We start from the raw sequence: 23,922 nt of genomic DNA, 5'->3' as shown, positions 1-23,922 counted from the left end.
ATTAGGCATAAAGAACAAGATTATAAATAAACTCAAGGAACATAGGATAGTTTACCTCTCAGACTTGTGGAGGAGGAAGGAATTTGTGACCAAAGAAGAACTGAGATCATTATTGATCACAAAATAGAAAATTTTGATTATATCAAATTAAAAAGCCTTTGTACAAACAAAACTAATGCAAACAATATTAGAAGGGAAGCAACAAACTGGGAAAACATTTTTACAATTAAAGGTTCTGATAAAGGCCTCATTTCCAAAATATATAGAGAACTGACTCTAATTTATAAGAAATCATGCCATTCTCCAATTGATAAATGGTCAAAGGATATGAACAGACAATTTTTAGATGATGAAATTGAAACTATTTCCTCCTTACTCACCTTTAACTCTTAGACCCTCCATTTTTCTTCAAAGCTCAACTCAAATATTACCTGCTATATGAGACATTTCCTGATCATTCCCAGTCACTATTAACTTAATGGTTAGGGGAAAAAAATTAAACCAATAATTTTGACTATTTTTATATTGGTGAGAGGTATATAGGTTGATAGTTATCCATATTCATTTGGTCACCATTTTTCATTAGTAAAGGTCTGAGATTTTTTTCAGACTCTTGGCACCTTCCCTTCAGTAAATATCCTCCTAATTATGACACCTCCAGTACAGATGTCATGTATGTGTATATGTGCATATATACTTAGTCCAATCAAAAATTTTCTCTTTTTGCTCTTTAGTATCACTTATACTTGTGACATTTGGAACCAGTTGTGGTAGTTTCTGTCCTTGATGGAGAAAAGAGTCTTTTAAATAGTTCTTATAAATTTCTTTCTATTGGTTTCCCTCCTCCCATTTTTCTTCTTAGAGGTTTTTAGAGTGATATCCTTTAATATCCTTTTAAACTTGTAGGTAAATGCATTATTATGAAGGGTAAATTCCTATTTTCATAATTGAATACAGCATAATAAGAAACACCACTCATGTACACATATTTAAAGTTTATGAAGAACTTTCTTTCCTAATGTTGAACCAAGGAGGTCACAGAACAAATATTTTCATTCCTGCTATACATGAAACTCAGGTTTGGAGAAGAGCCTTGTTTAAGCCCAATCAATATATCTCAGATGCTAGAGGTGAGAACCATTATTCTGACTCTGGGTTTAGAATTCTTTCTACCATCTCAATAAAAAAAGAAAGAAAGAAAAGAAAGAAAAAATCCAATGAATACCAAAATAAGTAACTCCATTCTTGGAAAAAACAATCAACTTTAGGCAACCAAACAGTTTGAAGTTTGCAGGGAGGAGTAGCTAAGTTGTACAGTAGATACAATGCCAGGCCTGGAGTCTGAAAGAATCATCCTCCTGAGTTCAAATCTGGCCTCAGATATTTACTAGTTGTGTAATCCTGAACAAGGCACTTAATTCTGTTTGCCTCAGATTTCTCACAGATAAAATAAAGTGTAGAAGTAAAAAGCAAACCACTTCAGGATCTTTGCCAAGAAAATTTCAAATGGCATGAAAAAGATTCAGATATGACTGGAGAATAATTGAAAAACATAGAAATACCTACAACTAGCAACTACACAGATAAGGTGGGCAGATTTCACTTTAAACTAAGTCTTTCTGAGCCTTGGACTGCCAAAATTATACTAAGTAACTATTTAGCCCTTGAATTTTAAAGATAGTAGGGAAGTGGTATGAATAAAACCCTGGAGAGAGAGTTTACAAGTAACTAATAATTTATTAATTAGACTAGCATATAATCAATAAATTGATGATCAATGTTTTCTCCAATAACTAAAGAAGCCAATGGAGATTCTGAAACCCCTTAAATCAGGTGTGTACCTTCTGACAGGGAACTCTGCTGACAACTGACATTTAACTGATTAGTGAACAGTTCATGGGGAGGCTAAAAGACTTCAGTTCCTTCTACTGAGAATATGACTTGATTTTGAAACCAGCAGCCTCCAGCAATCTGGGCAGGGAAGCCATGTCCATCCAGATCTCTCTGGCTACAAATAGATGACATTATTTGTTCACTGCTTTAAGGTTTGAGAATTGTCTTACAAATATTATCTCATTTTATCTTCACAACAATCTTCAGAAGTAGCTGCTATTATTATTATTATTATTATTATTCATTTTACAGTTGAGAAAACTGAGGCAAAAAGAGGTGAAATGATTTGCCCCAGAATCACATAGATACTAAATATCTAAATATCAAGTCTTCCTAGCACCAGGTTCAGCATTGTCAAACAGACTGCACCAGATGGCAAGCTAGAGCAATTTCTTCTAATCTACTTTCTTTCTTCCTCCTCACCTTTCATCTGCAAATGCCAAGCTTTTAAGCAAAAGTCTCACCTGGGTTTCAAGAATCTACATCTCTTCCTCCCTCCTCCCCCAATAAATGGCATGCTTTAAATGTCTTGTCCTGGACAGAGTTTATGGCACTAAACACTAAACACTGGGAAATATTTCTTCTCCTGCATTCCAAATCCAGAGAGCATTCATCTGTAGCAAAGAATAAAAAGGAAAAAGAGGGAAATATAAATAAATTCAGACAAACCCATAAAGACATCAAGTGAGATTGAAAGTACATTCACCATACATCCAACCATTCTGGAGAGCGATTTGGAGATATGCTCAAAAAGTTATCAAACTGTGCATACCCTTTGATCCAGCAGTGTTACTACTGGGCTTATATCCCAAAGAGATCATAAAGAAGGTAAAGGGACCTGGATGTGCATGAATGTTTGTGGCATCCCTCTTTGTAGTGGCCAGAAATTGGAAACTGAGTGGATGCCCATCAGTTGGAGAAAGGCTGAATAAATTGTGGTATATGAATATTATGGAATATTATTGTTTGGTAAAAAATGACCAACAGGATGATTTCAAAGGCCCGGAGAGACTTATATGAACTGATGCTAAGTGAAATGAGCAGGACCAGGAGATCATTATATACTTCAACAACAGTACTATATGATGATCAATTCTGATGGACGTGGCCATCTTCAGCAATGAGATGAACCAAATCAGTTCCAATGGAGTAGTAATGAACTGAATCAGGTACACCCAGCGAAAGAACTCTGGGAGATGACTAAGAACCATTATATTGAATTCCCAATCCCTATATTTTTGCCTGCCTGCTTTTTTTATTTCCTTCACAGGCTAATTATACAACATTTCAGAGTCCAATTATTTTTGTACAGCAAAATAAAGGTTTGGACATATATACTTATTTTGCATTTAATTTATACTTTAATATATTTAACATGCATTGGTCATTCTGCCATCTAGGGGAGGGGGTGGGGAGGAGGGGAAAAATTGGAACAAAAGGTTTGGTAATTGTCAATGCTGTAAAATTACCCATGCATATGACTTGTAAATAAAAAGCTATTTAAAAAAAAAAAGTACATTCACCGTTCAATAACTATTATTACTCATCTCTAAGAATATAGAGGGAGATACATTTTCTCATCTTTTTTTCAAAACTAACTTCATTCGTTATGAGTGCACAGATTCTCGCTTTTTGATTGTGTTGTGCTACCAATCAAAACGAGATTATTTTTTCCTCCACAGCATGGTTAGTAAGTTTCCACATGCTAGGGAGTGCAAACAGCACTATAGCAGGTGTTGAATCTTATGAGATGTCATGGAGACAAACTTTCAAATGGAGAAGAGAACTATAATCAAAACAGGCATTTAAATCTCTCATCAGTCTTCTGGCTCAGCCCTTTGATGTGTTGGCCCATTTAATTACCCCAACTCTTATCGCTTCTCTTCTCCTTTCCTTCCCGGGAGGTTACTGAAGGAACTCTGGGAGGATCCTACTCACGAAAAGCTCTCAAAGGCTGCTGGTTCTTCTTGCCCCAAGTTGGGTGCCATATGTTGGGAACACAATATGTAACTTTGCTTTACCTCTGGTAGACCTTTTCTTCTCTTCTTGTGAGAAGATGATAGTGATTCAAGGAGATTGAGAGGCAGTTGCTTTTCTCTGGCCTCTCCACTGAGAGGCCACTGTGTTGTCTGACCTTTCTCCTCTTCCCTCTGCCTCCAATTTATTTCCCCAGTGCATAAGCAACACCTGTATCAGTAAAGGTTGTTTTGCAAGTCCTTCAGATGTTCACAGCTGTGGAGTCTCTCTGAAAATTGACCTGCCCCTTACAGTGCACTTAGGCATGGTCCTTAATATGATTGATTGTTTGTTCTTTCCATATTTACATTGTTTTGGCCACTATGCCTATATTTTATTTTTTATACTCAATATAGTTGGCATCAATTCAAATAAATCTTTCCATTAGTTCATATAAATCTTATAATTGTGCTTCCTCTATAGCAGAATTCTGCTGCATTCATGTACCCTAGTTTCTTAAGTCTTTCTCCAATGTACAGGCATCTATTTTGTTTCTAGTTCATTGCCACAATAGAAAGTAATATTATGAGTATTTTGTCATCTACTGAACCTTTCTTTCTATCTTCAGCTTTCTTGGCCTATATGCTTAGCAATAGAATTTTCTAGGTCATTTTAATCACATTCACAATATAATTTATGACAGAATGGCTGGACCATTGTCTCTCTAATAAGCCTCTCATTTTTTCAGATGAGGAGACCAACATAGAGAACTAAAGTGATTTGCCTAGGAGCAAATATTGAGTTTGTGGGTAAGTTTCCACTACCTTTTTCTACTTTAGTTCTCAATGACTTAAATTAGGAGATCCTAGAGTTCTACAAAAGAGTTGAGAAAGATCCTCTAAAAATGGCAAAGTAATTGTTGGCATAACAAACATAGGGCTGTTACAGCAAGTGGGAATAATAATACCTTTTAGGATTTTCATAAAGAAAATGCCTTATCATACATATGATGCCTGTAGTATTAGTATTGAGCACCTGGCATTGCAAAAATTAAAGGAGGAAAAGCTTTCTAAGCATACCAGATGGAAGTTGAATTAGATTGTAATGTAGAAAGAATATCAAGGGAAACATGCCCTAAATTATACCCACTACTCTCCTTTGCAAACAAGTTTATGAATCCACTGAATGGTGCTCTCCAAGGTTATCAATGATCTCTTAACTCAGAGGTATCAAGTTTGCACAATACAACATAGATTATGTTAATTTCCCATTTTCACACCAATATGTCGCCTGTAGAAATTTCATTCTATTTGAATTTGACATCATTATCTCACCTGCTAATACAAAGGAGTCTTCTTACTCCTAGTCATTTCTGACTTCTCTGCAACATTTGTTTTTATTAACTATCTTCTCTTCCTGAATCACCTCTCCTTCCTAAATTTTCATGGAAATCTTTTTTCCTGGTCCTTTTGCCTTCTGACTCTTTCTTCCTTCTCAACTTCCTTTGATAAATCATTATCTATGCCTTATCTTTTTGTAGTTCCTCTTCTCTCTATGCTCTCTTTCCATAAAAACAAGTATGCTAAAACCAATAATGTGGTATACAGTCAGAACATCAAGCTATCTCAGTCATGTGACCTTAAACAAGTCACTTAATATCTTTATGATTCAGTTTCTTCATCTGTAAAATGACAAGAATAATGGCCAAAGTGTCTTCCTCACAGGACTACTCTAAGGCTTAGATGAAATAATGTATGTAAAGTACTTTGCAAGTCTTTAAACTTGGGGAAAATGCCAATTATGATTACTAGTAATCTAATTAGCTCCCACAGGAGACCTAATTTCTTTCAAAGCTTAATTCAAGCATTACCTACTGACTGCATCCTTTCATAATTCCCCTTAATTCCTTCCTCAGAAAATTATCTCACAAACATTCCCAGTATGAGAAAAGCTAACAGGGATAGAAGGATAGAATCATCAGTAGTGAAGATGAGCTACAGTCACCCAATTTAGTCAAGCTCCACTGTCCTGAACTTGTAAACACAAACTCAAAGGATAAAGACACATTTTGCCGTTCTCTTCTTTTTCCAAAGAGTCCCAAGAGGTCAGAAATGGTTTAATGATTTTCCTTCTTCTTTGTATCTTCAATTTTTTTTAATTTTTTATTTTCTCCAATTACATGTTAAAAAAACATTTTTGGGTATATATGTACATTCATTTTTTATATATTTCTTTATAAATCTTGCAGGAGAGAAAAATCAGAACGGAAAAACCATGAGAAAAAAAAACAGAAGAAAAAGGGGAAAAGTATACATAGGATATATTGATTTATATTCAGTCTTCATAGTACTCTGGGTGTGATTGTCATTTTCCATCTAGTTTATTAGGATTGCTTTGTATCATTGAACTGCTGAGGAGAACTAAGTCTGTCATAGTTCATCTTCACACAAACTTGCTTTTGCAGAATACAGTGTTTTCCTGGTTCTGTTTTCTTTACTCAGCATCAATTCAGGCCTTTTAAAAATCAATCTGTTCATCATTTTTATAGAATTATAATATTCCATTACATCCATATACCATAACTTATTCAACTGGTCCCCAATTGATGGACATCTACTCATTTTCCAATTCTTTGCCATCAAAAATTTGTTGCTACAAACATTTTTGCACATATGGGTCCCTTTTCCCTCTTTTATGATTTCTTCAAAATACACACCCAAGAGTAGCACTGCTGGATCATAGTTCCACATTGCTCTCCAGAATGGTTGGATCATTTCACAATTCCACCAACAATGCATTAGTATCTCAGTTTTTCTACATCCCCTTCAACATTTAAAAGACCTTCCTTCTTGTGATTTTGCAAACAGGAGCAATAAGAACCATGATCCAAGACTATATGTTCAGCTTCAAGGTCTCTATAGAAAAGACAATAGCAATACAATAGAAAAGAGCATTGGTCACTGCACAACACACAGAAAGATAATGCAACTCCTGGCAACAAACACAAAAGAAAATTACCACAAATCTAGCTGCACAAAAAAGTACTATGAGTCTTGGAGCATCCAGATAGAAATTGATAACCCCATCTTCCTGACTTCTAAGTCAGGAACTTCTAAGTTCCTTTTTGGTCAGAATTAAATATTGATTTAAATGTCACCTCTCTTCTTCCCCTTGAAAATATCTAGCTTGTTTTCACTTAAAGGCCCAATAAAGATTTTCCTGAGTCTTAATCATAAGAAGTTTCAAATCACCAAAGAAAAGAATGTAATTATGCAAAAAACCTGGAAAGACTGTCATGAATCGATGCTGAATGAAGTGAGCAGAACCAAAAAAAACATTGTATACAGTAAAAGGAACATTGTTCAATGATCAACTTTGACTTACCTTTTCTTAAGAATACAGTAATTTAAGGCAATCCCAAAAGACTTATGGGGGGAAATTGTATCCACATACAAAAAAAAAAGATCCATGGATTCTGAATGCAGATTTTTTTTCAGTGCTTTTTTTCCTTTCTTCTGGTTTTTAACTTTAATTCTGATTTTTCTTTCACAACAAAACTAATATGGAAATGTGTTTAAAATGATCATACATGTATAACTTATATTGGATTGCTTGCTGGCTTAGGGAAGTGGGGCAAGAGCGTGGAAGAAAAATTTTGACAAATGAATGCTGAACGCAGTGATTCAAAGCAGTTCTAATAGACTTGGAATGGAAAAGGCTATCTGCATCCAGAGAGAGAAGTATGGAGATTGAATGTTGACCAAAGCCTAGTATTTTCTCCTTTTTGGTTTGTTTTTTTTTCTTTCTCATGATTTTTTCCCTTTTGGTCTATTTTTTCTTGAACAACATAACAAATGTGGAAATATGTTTAAAAGAATTGCACATAGTTAATCTATATCAGATTGCTTACAATCTTGAGGAGGGGAAAATCAGGGGGAGAGAGAAAAATTTGGAACTAAAATCTTACAAAAGTAAATATTGAAAACAATTTTTACATGTACTTGGAAAAAATAAATACTATTGAAAAAAAGGTGAATGTTGAAAACTATCTCTTATATACTTGGAAAAAGACAAAATACTATTGTTTTTTTAAAGAAAAAAGAATAATTATTATAATATCACATGGCAAAAAGGTATGTCTGATTTGGGTCCATTTTCTTGTCACATACATGAAAATTTCAGTCAAAGGGCCTTACTCAGAAGTGGTCTATCCTGAACTATTCTTTTCTCATCTGGACCACACAGGAAGAAGATTGGATGAGGTAAGGACTGCAAACTTCTCAACAGAGTTCAGCATCCACTCTAAATGCACGTTTCTCAAAGCTTGAAAAAAGCAGTCAAAATGCTTTCCCCTATTATCTGAAATGTTTCCATGCTTTGTCATTTCCCTTTTGACAAAATACTAGGTAAATAAGTAAATTCTCCCCTTGTAAAATACTACTGTCTTAGTCTAGAGATAAAACAAAATATTAAAAAGTGAACTCTATTGCAATTATCTGGCTCCAGCCCTTAGCTTAATGTAATTAGCTATTTAAGTTTCTTCAATCTGTACTCATTTTGATTCAAACATACAATATATGGGTCACTGCATTTTTAATCTTTATTAAATTAAAAGGAAAACAAGCAGACTCTTCTCCACCAGAAAATAAAGACATTATTCCCTATAATCTCCTTCCCTTTCTCTCATGATCTTTTCCCTCTCTCCATTCCTGATATTCAGTATGGATAGAGAAAATTATATAAACTAGTACATCTGGGCATCAAAAGGAATTGCTTAGGGGTAAGGGGGAGTAACTCTTGTTCCCTGTCTCAGGAATAATAAAAGATAGAGCTAAACCTGAATTTCTTCCCAGCTTTCCTAGTCAGAAATAGAACTCACAGTCAATGAGGACTTTAGATTGCTAACAGCTTGATAGCACCAAGGACCTATGATCAGGAAAACCTGAATTCAAATCCAATTTCAGACACAGATTAGCTGTGATCCTAAAAAAAATTACTTAATCTCTGCCTGTCTTAATTTCCTTATTTGTAAAATAAGAATAAGAATAATAACATCTTATTCACAGGGCTCTTATGAGGATAAAATGAGATCTGTTTTTAAGCACTTTGAAAATCTTAAAAGTGCTGTATAAATGCCAAATTTTATATTGTTGTGGTATCTTCTCTTGCAGTCTGAATAAGACATCTTTCTTGCTTTAACCTCCTACTCTTCTCCTGCTGATTCATAGCATTATTTCTTGATTTTTTAACCTTAGCAATCTCAAAAAGAGACTCTGAAATACACTAGGTATTACCCATCTCATCCTGCCCTTACTCCCAAATGGATTAATCAAATCCCAGAGCCAATCACATTTTTCAGAATATGTTGATCCTACCTCACCCTTTCATCCATTAAGTAATAACCTACACTTATTGCTCATGGGATTTTGTTGGTAAAAATACTAGAATGGTTTGTCATTTCTTTCTTTAGTAGATTAAGGCAAACAGAGATTAAATCACTTGCTCCGAGTCTCATAGCTAGTGAGTATCTGGACTGGAGTTGAATTCAGGTCCTCCTACCTCCAAATCTAGCACTATATCCACTGAGCTAACTGGCTGTCTCACCTCACCGTATCCCACCCCCCAAGTTGTTCCTAGACTCAGGGTCAGATTGTAAGGGGCTGTGAAAATGAGAGAAAAATGTCCTGAGCTACATTGTTTTCACAGAACTGACCTTCCAATGTGCACTTGAGTGATGCAAATGTATGAGCAAAATTGGAAAAGATAACTATTGAGCTGGTTAGGAGACTGGATTCTGTAGGATGTGTGAAGAGATGAGGTAAAGAAGTAGAAAGAGAAGAGAAAGAGATAGACTGGTGGTGAGAGAAGATACAATGGGAAAAGGAAGAAGAAATGATGGAAAACATTTGGAAAGGTGGAAAAATTTGGAGCCATGAAACTGTCAAGTACTGGGTCTATGAAACTAAGTAAGTCATTGCTTCTTTAGGTGGTTTAGTTTTCTCATCTTTAATATCAATCAATCAGCAAGTTTACTATCATTCTGTGTACTAATATCAGTTCAGGTTTGTCTGATATAGTTCCTGTTCCCCAAGTTGTAGGCATATTAAAGTTTAATTAACTGAGAAACTGGACATTATCAGCCTTTTCTATCTTCTTGCTTGCATGACACAAGACATGACACTCACTAGCCTACACCTTGCATTATCTTCCTTCATTTAAAAAATTAATTTTCTACCCATCTTCAGACCTTAACATCACTCCCATTCTCCAAGATTTTTCAAAGACCATTTGGAGTGGTTCAGTAATCTCTTTCACCAGTTCTTTTATTCAATACCCTGGAATGGAGTTATTCTGAGTCTAATTACTAGGAAAATTAGGTGTTCTTCTATAATCCCTACATTAATTTTAAATTCCAACTCTTTTGATCTCCTTAATTCTATCCTCTATTTAAAGATCATTCTCTTTATTAAATATAGTTGTTTCTCCTGAAATCCTTATCCAAGATGGGTTAGTGACAGTGGCCAGAGTCTTCTTTCCAATGTTCCTAAATTGTGTGACATAATTGTCAATGATCTTTAGTTAGATTTAAGAAAAAATTCTATAACATTATAAAGAAAGCATTTTTTAAAAGATATGGTGATCACATAATTTCATAAAAACCAGGTCATATCAGGGCTAGCTACAATTTTTTTGTATCTTTGTTAAAGCATTTCTCCATTATTATAGATTTATAACAAATCCATTATTATGGATTTATAACAATTATAACAAAAAAAAATTTGCTCCCCCTTAATAGTATTTTTTCCAATTACATGAAAAGATAGTGTGAAACATTCACTTTGATAAGATTTTAAGTTGCATTTATTTTCTCCCTTTCTTTCTCCCTTTGCCCCTCCCCAAAACAGCAATCAATCTGATATAGGTTACAGATTTACAGTCATATTAAATATATTTCTACATTAGTCATATTATAAAAGAAGAATCCAAACAAAAGGGGAAACCACAAAAAAGATAAAAACAAAACAAAATGGAAATAATATGCTTCAATCTGCACTCGGTCTCCATAATTCTTTTTCTAGATGTGGATAGCATTTTACACCATGAGTTTTGGAATTACCTTAGGTTGTTGTATTGCTAAGAGCTAAGTCAATCAAAGTTGATCATTGAGCAATATTCCTGTTACTATATACAGAGTTTTCCTTGTTCTGCTCACTTCATTCAGCATGAGTTCATGTAAGTCTTTCCAGGTTTTCCTGACACCCACCTGTTCATCATTTTTTATAGAACAATTCACATACGCAGATTGTTCAACTATTCCCCAATTGAGGGGTATTCCCTCAATTTTCAAGTCTTTGCCATCATAAAAAGAGCTTCTATGATGTTTTTGTACATATGGGTCCTTTTTCATTTTTTGTGATCCCTTTAAAATATAGATCTAATATTAATATGGCAGGATCAAAGGGTATGCACAATTGTATAGCCCTTTGGGCATAGCTCCAAATTGCTCTCTAAAATAGTTGGATCAGTTCACATTTCTATCAGCAATGTATTAGTGTCCCAGTTTTCCCACATCCTCTCCAATATTTACAATGTTTCTGTTTTGTCACATTAGTCAACCTGATTGGTATCAGGTAATCCTCACAGCTGTTTTAATTTGTATTTCTCTAAACAATCATGATTTAGAACACTTTTCATATGATTAGAGATAGCTTTAATTCCTTCATCTGAACCTGCCTGTTCATATCTTTTGACCACTTGGGAAATGACTTATATTCTTATAAATTTGACCAAGTTTTCTCTGTATTTTAAAAATGAGGCCTTTGTCAGAAATACTGGCAGTAAATAATGTTTTTCAGCTTGTGAAAAAAAAATTTATTTAATGTAATCAGAATTATCCATTTTGCATTTCATAATTTTCTCTATCTCTTATTTAGTTATAAATTCTTCCCTTCTCCATAGATCTAACAGATTAACTATTCCTTGTTATCCTCATTTGCTTATGGTATCATCCTTTATATGTCAACCATGTATCCATTTTGACCTTTTCTTGGTAAACTTTGTGAGATGTTGGTGTGTCTTAGTTTCTACCATATTATTTTCCAGTTTTCTCAATAGTTTTTGTTAAATAAGGAGTTCTTATCATAGAAGCTGGATTTTGGGGTTTATCAAACAGTAGATTACTGTAGTCATTGACTACTGCATTTTATGTAGCTAAAATAATCCAGTAATCCACCATTCTATTTCTTAGCCAGTATCAAATGGTTTTGATGATTGCTGCTTTATAATATATTTTTAGATATAGTATTATTCAGTCATCTTCCTTTGTACTTTTTCCTATTATTTCCCTTGATATTCTAGACTTTTTATTCTTCCAGATGGATTTTATTACTCTTTCTAACTGTATAAAATAAAATTTGATTGTTATGACATTGAATAAATAAATCAATTTAGGAAGAACTGTCATGTAGAAATCATGTAGAAACACTACCCTTAGAAGTGGTCAAAAACTAGAGATCATTACTGATCACAAAATAGAAAATTTTGATTATATCAAACTGAAAACTTTTTGTACAAACAAAACTAATGCAGACAAGATTAGAAGGGAAGCAATAAACTGGGAAAACATTTTTACGGTAAAAGGTTCTGATAAAGGCCTCATTTCCAAAATATATAGAGAATTAACTCTAATTTATAAAAAATCAAGCCATTCTCCAATTGAAAAATGGTCAAAGGATATGAACAGACAATTATCAGATGAAGAAATTGAAACTATTTCTAGTCATATGAAAAGATGCTCCAAGTCATTATTAATCAGAGAAATGCAAATTAAGACAACTCTGAGATACGGGAAAGATAATGCAGAATGTTGGAGGGGGTGTGGGAAAACAGGGATACTGATACATTGTTGGTGGAATTGTGAACACATCCAGCCATTCTAGAGAGCAATTTGGAACTATGCTCAAAAAGCTATCAAACTGTGCATACCCTCTGATCCAGCGGTGTTACTACTGGGCTTATATCCCAAAGAGATCTTAAAGAAGGGAAAGGGACCTGTATGTGCAAGAATGCTTGTGGCAGCCCTTTTTTAATGTCTAGAAACTGGAAAATGAATGGATGCCCATCAATTGGAGAATGGCTGAATAAATTGTGGCATATGAATGTTATGGAATATTATTGTTCCGTAAGAAATGACCAGCAGGATGATTTCAGAAAGGCCTGGAGAGACTTACATGAAACGATGCTGAGTGAAATGAGCATAACAATACTATATGATGATCAATTCTGATGGACATGGCTCTCTTCAACAATGAGATGAACCAAATCAATTCCATTAGTTCAATAATGAAGAGAACCAGCTACAACCAGCAAAAGAACTCTGGGAAATGAGAGTGAACATAGTGAACATAGCATTTCTACTTCCTCTGTTTTTGTCCGCTTGCATTTTTTATTTCCTTCACAGGCCAATTGTATAATATTTCAGAGTCCGATTCTTTTTGTACATCAAAATAATGATTTGAACATGTATACTTATTTTGTATTTAATTTGTACTTTAATATATTTAACGTGTATTGGTCATCCTGCCATTTGGGGAAGGGGATCGGGGGAAGGAGAGGGAAAATGGAACAAAAGGTTGGCAATTGTCAATGCTGTAAAATTACCCATGCATATAACTTGTAAATAAAAAGCTATTAAAAATTTAAAAAAAAACAAGTGATCTATAATCATTTCCAGACTGCCAAAGGAGTCATTGACACAATAAACATTAAGAATCCCTGCTTAAGAATAACATTTAGCAGATTGATGAGGATAAGAGAAGATTTACAAGAATGCTAGAAATACCAAGATCCAAAGCAACTAGAGTGATGCTTCCAAGAGTTACATGAGATCATCAGACTCAGCCCCTGGTGAATGATGCAGTATTTGCCTTCTACATCACTTTCTTGTTAAAGAATTAAGATTAATGTCAGGACATCACACACCTAATCTTGACAGCACCAGGTATCGTACTTTGGCCCTGCCAGCCCACATAAGCTACACATACCACTAGTCCAAGAACAAAGACCCTGCTATTGGCCCCTATCCTTGAGAAGATAACATACCCTATATCAGAATGAGTCCTGATGAGCTAACCTAACTCAATGTGAGGGACAAAAACAAACCTCATCTGTCCTTAATTAAATCAGTCCAAGGATCACAAATACTCCACCTTGATTGTGGGGCAGTATCAGATATTGAACATGTGCTCTGTGCTGAGCATAAGTATGCTGCTGTTGCCCCCTTTTTACTGTTTCCACTTATTTCTCAAGGACTGGAAATCAGATCAACATTAAATTTGCTACTCTAAAGGTAATATACACCTATTATTTCCTGGCTCCAACCAGAACATCTGTGTTTCTGAGCTTAGATTAGCTAGAACAAAGCTTTATTCTCTAGCCACTACTCTTTGCTCCTTTATACCTATCCTTATCAGCCCTATTCCTCCAGTATCTCTTCCTTACCCTTCTATTGTAATCATGGGGACCCCTGTTTTCTTGTTAACATGTATTCTTTTAAATTAGATATTTTCCACTTTCCACACACAAAAAAAATATTTTTCATATATTTTGTTTTTATTTTTGTGTATTTTTGTTGTCTTCCTTCATTCCTCCATAGAATGTCAACTCCTTGAGGTCAAGGACCATTTAAATTTGCCTCTATCCCCAATACTAAGCACAGTTTTTAAACAAATAGTAGGTATCTAATGAATGGTTGTTGGAGCTAATTAAGTGCATGGAGATGTGGGCAAGGAATAAGCTAGAAAAAGGATTACTGTAGAAGAAGGTGAAACTAGAAAGACACCCCCCCCAAAGCAATAGTGCCTTGTCTTGGCAAAGGTCAGAGTCAAATCACAGGTAGCTAGTAATAAGTTAAGAGATAATGATCAGAGTGGAAGGAGTGTTGTCCTTGGAGTCAGGAAGACCTGGGTTCAAATCCTATTCCTGACATTTACTAGATATGTGACACTGGACAAGTTATCTGACTTTTCTGATCAAGTATTTCCTCATTTGTAACATATGGGTAATACTGAATGTGTTATATAACTTACAAGGTTACTGCTCAAATAAGATAATGTTTTTAAATCATTTTGTATTTTAAAGTACTATATAAGTATCTATTATTAATATTATTGTTTCTTCACAATCTTCTTTCAGGACTGTTGGCTCTTGTGATTTGTATGATGATCACCTTCATCTTCTGAATCCTGAATGAGGTTACTCCTATATTGGCAAACCATTCAGACTTCTCTGAGTCCATGATGTTTATTCAAAATTTATATTCAATGTCCATCAATTGGAGAATGGCTGAATAAATTGTGGTATATGAATATTATGGAATATTATTGTTCTGTAAGAAATGACCAGTAGGATGATTTCAGAAAGACCTGGAGAGACTTACACGAACTGCTGCTGAGTGAAATGAGCAGGACCAGGAGATCATTATATACCTCAACAACAATACTATATGATGATCAACTCTGATGGACCTGGCCATCCTAAGCAATGAGATGAACCAAATCAGTTCCAATGGAGCAATAATGAACTGAACCAGCTATGCCCAGCAAAAGAACTCTGGGGATATGACTAAGAACCATTACATTGAATTCCCAATCTCTATATTTTTGCTCACCTGCATTTTTGATTTCCTTCACAGGCTAATTGTACAATATTTCAGAGTCTGATTCTTTTTGTACAGCAAAATAATGGTTTGGTCATGTATACTTATTGTGTACCTAATTTATATTTTAAAATATTTAACATCTACTGGTCATCCTGCCATCTGGGGGAGGGGGTAGGGGGAAGGAGGGGAAAAATTGGAACAAGAGGTTTGGCAATTGTCAATGCTGTAAAGTTACCCATACATATAACCTATAAATAAAAGGCTATTAAAATAAATAAATAAATAAATAAAAATTCATATTCAAATCTGAAATCTCACCAATAGCATTTAAAGCACCCGCCTTACATTTAATACTGTAGAAAAATGAAATTCATATACAAAGTGATATATTAACTTTAGCAGAACTAGAACAGGGTTTTTAAAATATTTCTGCCATTTTCATGTAATCCTCAAAAGAATCTCTAAAATGACTTCTCTATCAAAGTGCAGGGCTTGGATGACTTATTAACTTAATACACTGCAAGAACAGGTAATGAGGCACAAACCCACAGTGTTTCTGAAAACTTAGAAGATAATAGGACTAAACACAAATAAAACTCAAATTGGCCTACACTTGATCATATGTCTCAAAAATATAGCTACCGGAGTTGATAAAAAGATTAATCCCACTAAACCTGAGACACTAATGGCCTTACCTCCTACCTGCTTTTAACAATTCAGTCTCTGTGAATTGTTGAATTGTTGAATACTTTGTGCCAGTATTCAACCATGAATTTGTACTCACTGTTAGTTCTCTAAAGATCTTGATTCAAAATAAGTTTGCATTCAAAATAAGCCTTTTGAATAGGTCCAGGACACTCAAAAAGCATAAGAGATTAAAGACCATCTACTTACCATATCTGTGGCCAAGAAAGGACAATAAGCCCTCGTATAAGTCTTGGTTTAAAAAAAAGGAATAATCATTTCTCTTATAAATGACCCAAAAGGAAAATATTCCTACATCAATAGATCTTTGTTAAATTAAAAGTAAATATGAACCCTCATGTAGAAAAATATGGAGGCTTTGAAGTTAGTTTTTATCAGTCTATAAATCCCTATAGAAATTCAATATATATGCTTGTAAAAACATTATTATCCAAACCAACTCTAACCCCTTAGCCATGGTAAGGAAAGATAATCTGCTTTTCCCTACAGTAAGGATATCCCTCAATTGATCAGTGGACTCCATGGAAAATAGGATCAGGTATAAGCTATGAGACAAAAAACCCTAGAATTGCTGATTATGAAAGAACTACATTTACATGTTCCCCGTGGATAATACTATTTACCCACTTTGAGAATGACAATATCTTCTAGCAAGGAGAAACAATTTATTTCCCTCTATTTGGGGATAGGATTTTTTTTTAATTTGGTGGGATTGAAGGGGTGGGATACAGTGATAGGAATTATGTGGCCAGTTATCAAGACTAGTAATCAGATTAAAAAACTAATTTTGACTATATTTTGCATCACTGGGTTAGGAGGCATAGAGGTGGATAACTTTCCATATTCCTTTGGTTTACCTTGCTACATTAATAAAGGCCTGAGGTTTCTTATTGGGGTTTTTTTTAACAGTTCTTTGATATCTTCCCTTCCATCAGAAAGGTACTCAATGCCTTCCTAATTTTGTCACCTCCCAAAAAGAAGTTCTGTATATATACTTGGTTTGATCTTATAGTTTCTCCTCTATTTACTCTCTTTAGTATCATTTCTACCTGTGATCATCTGATTGTGGTGGTTCTACTGTCCTTGAAGGAGAAAAGAGTTGATTAGGAATAATTTTTACAAATCTCTTCTATTTTTATTCTATTGGCTATCCACACACTTGCTTCCTTAAAAATCCTTGAGATGGCTTTGCTTAGTTAATACCTTTTTAAATTTGTATTTATAAGTATTATTATGTGGAATAAATTCCTATTTTCATAACTGAATTTATCATAATAATAAGCACTATTCACACGTCAACAGATCTTTAAGGTTTATAAAGGAATTTCTTCCTTAACATTTGTACCTATGAGGTCATAGCACAAGTATTCTTAATCTTGTTTTATAGATAAAGAAGAAATGATTTATCCAAGATTAAAAGCAAGTAATAATTGAGACTGGATGTGAACCCAGTTCTTCTGACTCGGAATATAGCATTCTTTTTAGCATCCCACACCTCCTCCCACAAAAGAAAATAAAAACCCAATGAATATTAAAACCAATGATTTAGTCCTGTTAAAAAAATCACGAACTTTGGGTAGTTCTTTGCCACTATAGAAAGTTCTGCTGTAACTATCTTACTATCTACTAAACTAGTTAAAAGTTGTTTGCAAAGATCCAGAGAAATTCCTACAACTAGCACCCACTCAAATAGAGTAGGCAGATTGCATTTTAAAATAAGTCTTTCTTAGCCTTGGACTGCCAAGATTTTATAATTAATGACCATTAGGACAGTATTATTTAGAAAATATTATTATAAAGAAATTATATAAAGAAAATTATTGTTATAAAGGAAAATAATATATCTTTGTCTTCACTACATACTTGAAAATTTCAATGACCTGCAGTCACATGACCCACTTTTAAACTATCCATCAGAGGTCTTTAGAGGATAGAAGAGACAAAATTAAGGAAAAGTACCTGGATTTTGTCCCAAGATATCTAATGTAAAGGACACTGTTGACACTTGCAGTATTAAACAGCAAAGTTTAGCTCCTAGTTAAGAAGAATAATTAATTAAACATACATTGGGTTACTTGCTATCTAGGGGAGGAGGTAGAGGAAGGAAAGGAGAAAAATTTGGAATACAAGGTTTTTCAAGGGTGAATGTTGAAAACTATCTCTGTATATTTTGAAAATAAAAAGCTACTGTTCCATTAAAAAAGAATAATTAGTTAAAATAAGACAGTGATGATGATAGCATTCATATAATGTGTTAAAGTTTATGAATTGCTTTACAAATATTATTTCATTTTATCCAAACAATCTTCAAAAATAGATGCTACTATTATATCCATTTCAGGGTTGAGGAAACTAAAGCAGATAGAGATAAAATCTTTTTCCCCAGAGTCAAAAAGCGAGGCTGTTTGATGTCAAGTCTTCCTGGCACAAAATCCAGCACTGTCTACCACACTGCACTAGATGGAAACCTCTCTCCTTCATCCTATATGAGGACATGCTAGGAAAAATGCAAAAGAAATCATTTGATACCTGCTTTCTCATATGTTGTTCTAATCAATCACCTAATTTGGAAGCTAGTGATTTTCAGAGAAGCTGGAGGTGTCTTCCAGATTGGTTAATCAAGAAGAACATTATTTTCTCAGAGAATAAAGAGCTCCAGACTGCCTTACTGGCAGCTACCTGAAGCTTCTATCAGCCCAGTTGCTCTCCTCTCAACTGACTCCTTCCATCATGAAAATCATGTTCCTTTTCTCTGTTCTCTTCCTTTTTGTGGCTCTCATACCACCAGGTAAGGTGGGATTGAAATGATGATGGGGGCACACTGCTTGGGGCAGCTTTCTAGCTTGGGTCACTTTAGCCTGAGGGTCCAATTACAAACCATTAGCATCTAGATGTTCAGTTTATCAGTTTCTCCAGGTCCAGGTCTTTTCCAGATTATAAAATTCATTATTTTGGGGGATACTTTCAACATCTAACTTTCTGTTCTCTTTCTTCCCATCATCATTTACTAACTTCCATCTCAGTACCCTTCAGAGGCTTCAAACTTTTTCCTTTCAATTTTGTTTAATTTTTAAGTCTGTTTTTACATCATCTTCATTTTAAAACATATTCTTCATGTCTTCCAAACCCAAAGAAAGATCCTCTATAACTCTCTCCAAAAAAAAAAAAAAAGAGGGAAAAGACAAATTCAGCCAAACCTACCAAAATACCAGTTGAGATTAATAGTGTATTCAGTATTTTGTATCCATACATTCATCTCTACAAATAAAGGACATAGGTGTATAGTATCATCTCTTCTTCTGAAATAAATTTGCTTGTTATAATTGTACAGCATCCCAATTTTTTGGTTAGTTGGTTGTTCTTTCCACATTTACATTGTTTGGGTCACAATCTCTATTTTTTTCTTTCTTTCTTTCACTTAATCTACTTTACCTCACTGAAAATTAATCTTTTTCTCATGCCATTTTAGAAATTTCTGATGATCATAAAGTTTTTTTCTTTATGTTGAGTAGAAACCCATTCCTCTGTGACTTCCATTCAATGTTCTCACTTTTCTCATGTTATAAGTGGGAAAACTGAAGCACACAGAGAGGAAATAACTTGTCCAATGTCACAATTCTTCTCTGTGGAACCAAATAGAGCAAGTCTTAAATAAAATATTTTTAAAGCTGAAATTAGAATTCGAGTCCTGTGACTTCAATTTCATTGTTTTTATTCAATCACAGTTTGAAGAGTACTTTTCTGTCAGCAGTGCCTAAAGTTTCCTGTATCTGTTTCAATCTGTTGGGTCAAAACTAAAGGATCCTATTGAAAGTCTTTTGTTACTTTCTGTAGCCCACCCAGAGATAGATTAGTTTAACATTTTAGATTGCTGTTGAAATCACTACTTTTTTCCAGTCTTCCAGGCTCACAACCTTTATTCCTTTATTCCCCACAACTATCATACCCAATTAGTTTCTAGTTCTTGTCAGTTCTCCCTCCATCCCCTCTTCTCTACTCACATCATTACTATTCTTATTTGGATTACTGAAAAACAAAATTAAAAGAAAAGATTTTTCTGTACTTCCTCTATAATAAAATTTTGCTGCATTCATATACTCCAATTTCTTTGGCTTTTCTCCAAAGTGAAGCTATCTACTCTGTAGTTCTTTGCCACTATAGAAAGTTCTGCTGTAACTATCTTACTATCTACTAAAGCTTTTCTATCTTCAACCTCATTGTATATTCTTAGTATATGCTTTCTGGGTCAAAATGCATGGACATTTTAATCACATTCACAACATAATTTCCAATTGTTTTCCCAATGTGATTGGACCACTTTACAGCTCCACTAACAATACACAGAGACTTGTTTCTCCAACAAGCTCCTCATTTTTTAGAAAAGGAGACCAACTTTTGGAATTAAAGTAATTTACCTAGGGGATATATTGAATTAATGAGTGAAAGCTTTTACTCTCTTAAAGAATCTTTCCCTTTTTCTTTCTCTACTTTAGTTCTCAGTGATCTGTATTAGAGTTTCTAAGAATTCTACAGAAGAGTTGAAAAGGATCCTCTGAAAATAATAAGGCAATTAATGGCCCAATGAACAGTGTTGGAGTCAAGAAGACTTTAATTCAAATCCAGACTCAGTCATCTACTAGCTGAATGATTCCAAACAAGTTATTTAAGTTTTGTCTTCCTCAGTTTCCTCAACTGTAAAATGGGTATAATAATCACACTTACATCCCAAGGTTGTTGTGAAAATAAAATTAGATGTTTGCTAAGCACTATGGTACATAGTAAACTCTTAGTAAATATTTGTTTATTTCCCTCTCTTCTTAATTATCTTTTTAAAAGTGAAAAGGTCAGCAAGGGCTCTAGTGCAGCCAAGTATCATTCTCAGTGCTAAATAGCCAGTATAGATATCAATGACTCCTCTTACCATCCTAAAGATTCATTAACTTTCCAGAGCTTTCATAACTACCATTCTGACCCAATATCAGTTTCCTTATCTGTAAAATGAGGACAATAATGTACATAGTGTCTTTCTCATTCTATAATGACTCAAATATTATTATAAGGCTCAGATGAAATAATGCATGTAAGGTACTTTGCAAGTTTTAAGATTCTTTATGAATACGTCGTAATTACTGGTGAACTTATTAGCTCCCATGTGTTCATTGACCATTAAGAAAAAGCAGTTTAGTGATTAATGCTGGAGATGGAGGCAGGGAGATGCATACTGAAATTCTATCTCTGACACTATTTATATGACCATGGACAAATAATTTCATTCCCATGATCCTCAGTTTCTCCATCTATAAAATGAGAGAGCTGGACTGATCACCTCTGACTTTTCTTCTAACTCTAAACATACAATCCTATGTGATTTATACACATGATTCTCAAGTCTACAGTTTTCTTCATTGCCTGAGCTCTAGTTCCTGTTTCCAGCTGCCTGCTGGACATTTCCATTTGGATTTGCCATATATCCTAAACTCTCACCATAAAATTTGCTGCCTTATTTTAATATCCATAAAACCATCTTCCTAGTTTTTCTGGGGTTTTTTTTGAGGGCACCATCATCCCTCCAATCATCCACTTTTAAAATCTTAGAGTCAAACTCTATTCCTCTTCTTCCTTCACCAATCAACACCTAATTAGGTTTGTTGACTCTCCTTCCACAACATTTCTTAAATATATCTCCTCCCCATTCATACAATTACCACTTTGTGTTTGATATATCCTTTTCATCTTTCTCCTAGACTACTGAAAATTTAAAAATCTATTATGTACAGTTTGCTATTCCTTTTAAATATATAACAAAGTTATCCTGTAATTTTTTTTTCATTTTTTCCTTCCCTCCTCCTCTGCCTTAGAGATAGGTACCCTAACACACATACATATTTATATGTAAAAGTATTCTATACATACCTCTATTATCAGTTCTTTCTCTAGATGCAGATAGTATGTTTCTTCATAAATTGTTTATGCTTAATTTGGGTACTTAATAATAGTCAAAATTAGTCACTCAATGTCATCCTTAAAACAATATTTTTACTATATACAATGCTATCTTGATTCTGCTCATTTCTCTCTTCATTATTTCATATAGTCTTTCCATGTTTTTTCTTGAGCTCATCATTTCTTATAACACAGTAGTTTTCCATCACAATCATACCACAACTTTTCAGCCATTCCCCAAATGATGGGCATCCCTGCAATTTTCAGTTCTTTGACATCATAGAGCTGCTATAAACATTTTAAAATATATAGGTTCTTTTCTTTTTTCCCTAATCATCTTTGGAAATAGATTTAGTAGTGGTATTACTCAGTCAAAAGGTATTAATCATTTAAAAACTCTCTTCCAAATTGCTCTCCAAAATGGTTGAATCAGTTCACAAATCCACCAACAATGAATTAATGTATCAATTTTTCCACATCCCCTTTAACATTTATCACTTTCCTTTTCAATCATTTTAGCAGGTGTTTTGATTTGCATTTCTCTAACCAATAATGATTTAGAGCATTTTTTAATATAATTATAAATTGTGTTGATTTCTCCATTGGAAAATTGCTAGATGATAACATTTGACAAATGATCACTTGGAGAATAATTCATGTTCTCATAGATTTGACAAAATTCTTTATATATTTGAGATATATGATACATTTACAGGAGACAGTCTATAATTTTTTCCCAATTTTCTACTTTGCTTGTGATAGTACTTACATTTGACTTATTTGTGCAAAAAATTTTTAATATAATGTAATCAGAAGTATTCATTTTATACCTAATTTTGCTATCACTAGTTTATTCATAAGTTATTCATCTATTCATGTTTAAAAAGTAATATGTTCCATGTTCTAATTTTCTTGTAATTTCACTCTTCACATCTAGGTTATGTGTCCATTATGATTTTATCTTGGTAAATGGTATAAGATGTTCATCAATACCCAGTTTTTGCCATACTGTTTTCCCAACAATTTTTACCATATATTGAATTCTTGTGCAAAGACTTGTTTTAAGTTTTTACACTTGTCAAATACAAGGCTATTTTATTTATTTATTTATTACTATAAGTTATATCTCTATTTCATTGAGCTACCATTCTATTCTTTAGCTTAAATCAGATAATTTTGATAATTTCTGCCTTACAATATAATTTAAGATCGGGTACTAGTAAACCTCATTCCTTTATATTTTTTATTATTTCTCCAATTATTTAAATCTGATTTTAATTTATACTAAAAAATTTTTATAATTTTATTTGTATAGTTCCTGAGTTTGTTTTTGTAGGTAGATTCCCAGGTATTTTATACTGTCTAGAGTTATTTTAAAGAGGGTATTTTTACTATCTCTTCTTGCAGGTTTTTGTTTGTTATCTATAGGAATGCTAATGGATGGTTTGTGTGGATTTATTTTACATCCTACTACCTTAATAAAACTATTGTTTCAACTAACTTTTTAGTTGAGTCTTTGGGATTTTCCAAGCATATCATTATACCATTTACAAAAAAGATGTATCAGTATCAGATTTATTTCATAAAAGAAGTTTGGTAGGATCACTTTCTTGTCTATTATTCCAAATGATTTATTTAATATTAGAATTAGTTGGCCTTTAAATATTTGATAGAATTCACTTGAAAATTCATCTGGTAAAAAAAAAAAAAGATAAAAGGAAGAATAGAAAGAAATTCATCTAGTTCTGGTGCTTTTTTTGGGGGGG

This window comes from Sarcophilus harrisii, chromosome 2, assembly GCF_902635505.1.
Source record: "Sarcophilus harrisii chromosome 2, mSarHar1.11, whole genome shotgun sequence".
Taxonomy (NCBI): domain Eukaryota; kingdom Metazoa; phylum Chordata; class Mammalia; order Dasyuromorphia; family Dasyuridae; genus Sarcophilus; species Sarcophilus harrisii.
The sequence above is the reverse complement of the archived record's forward strand: the minus strand, read 5'-3'. Positions refer to the sequence as shown.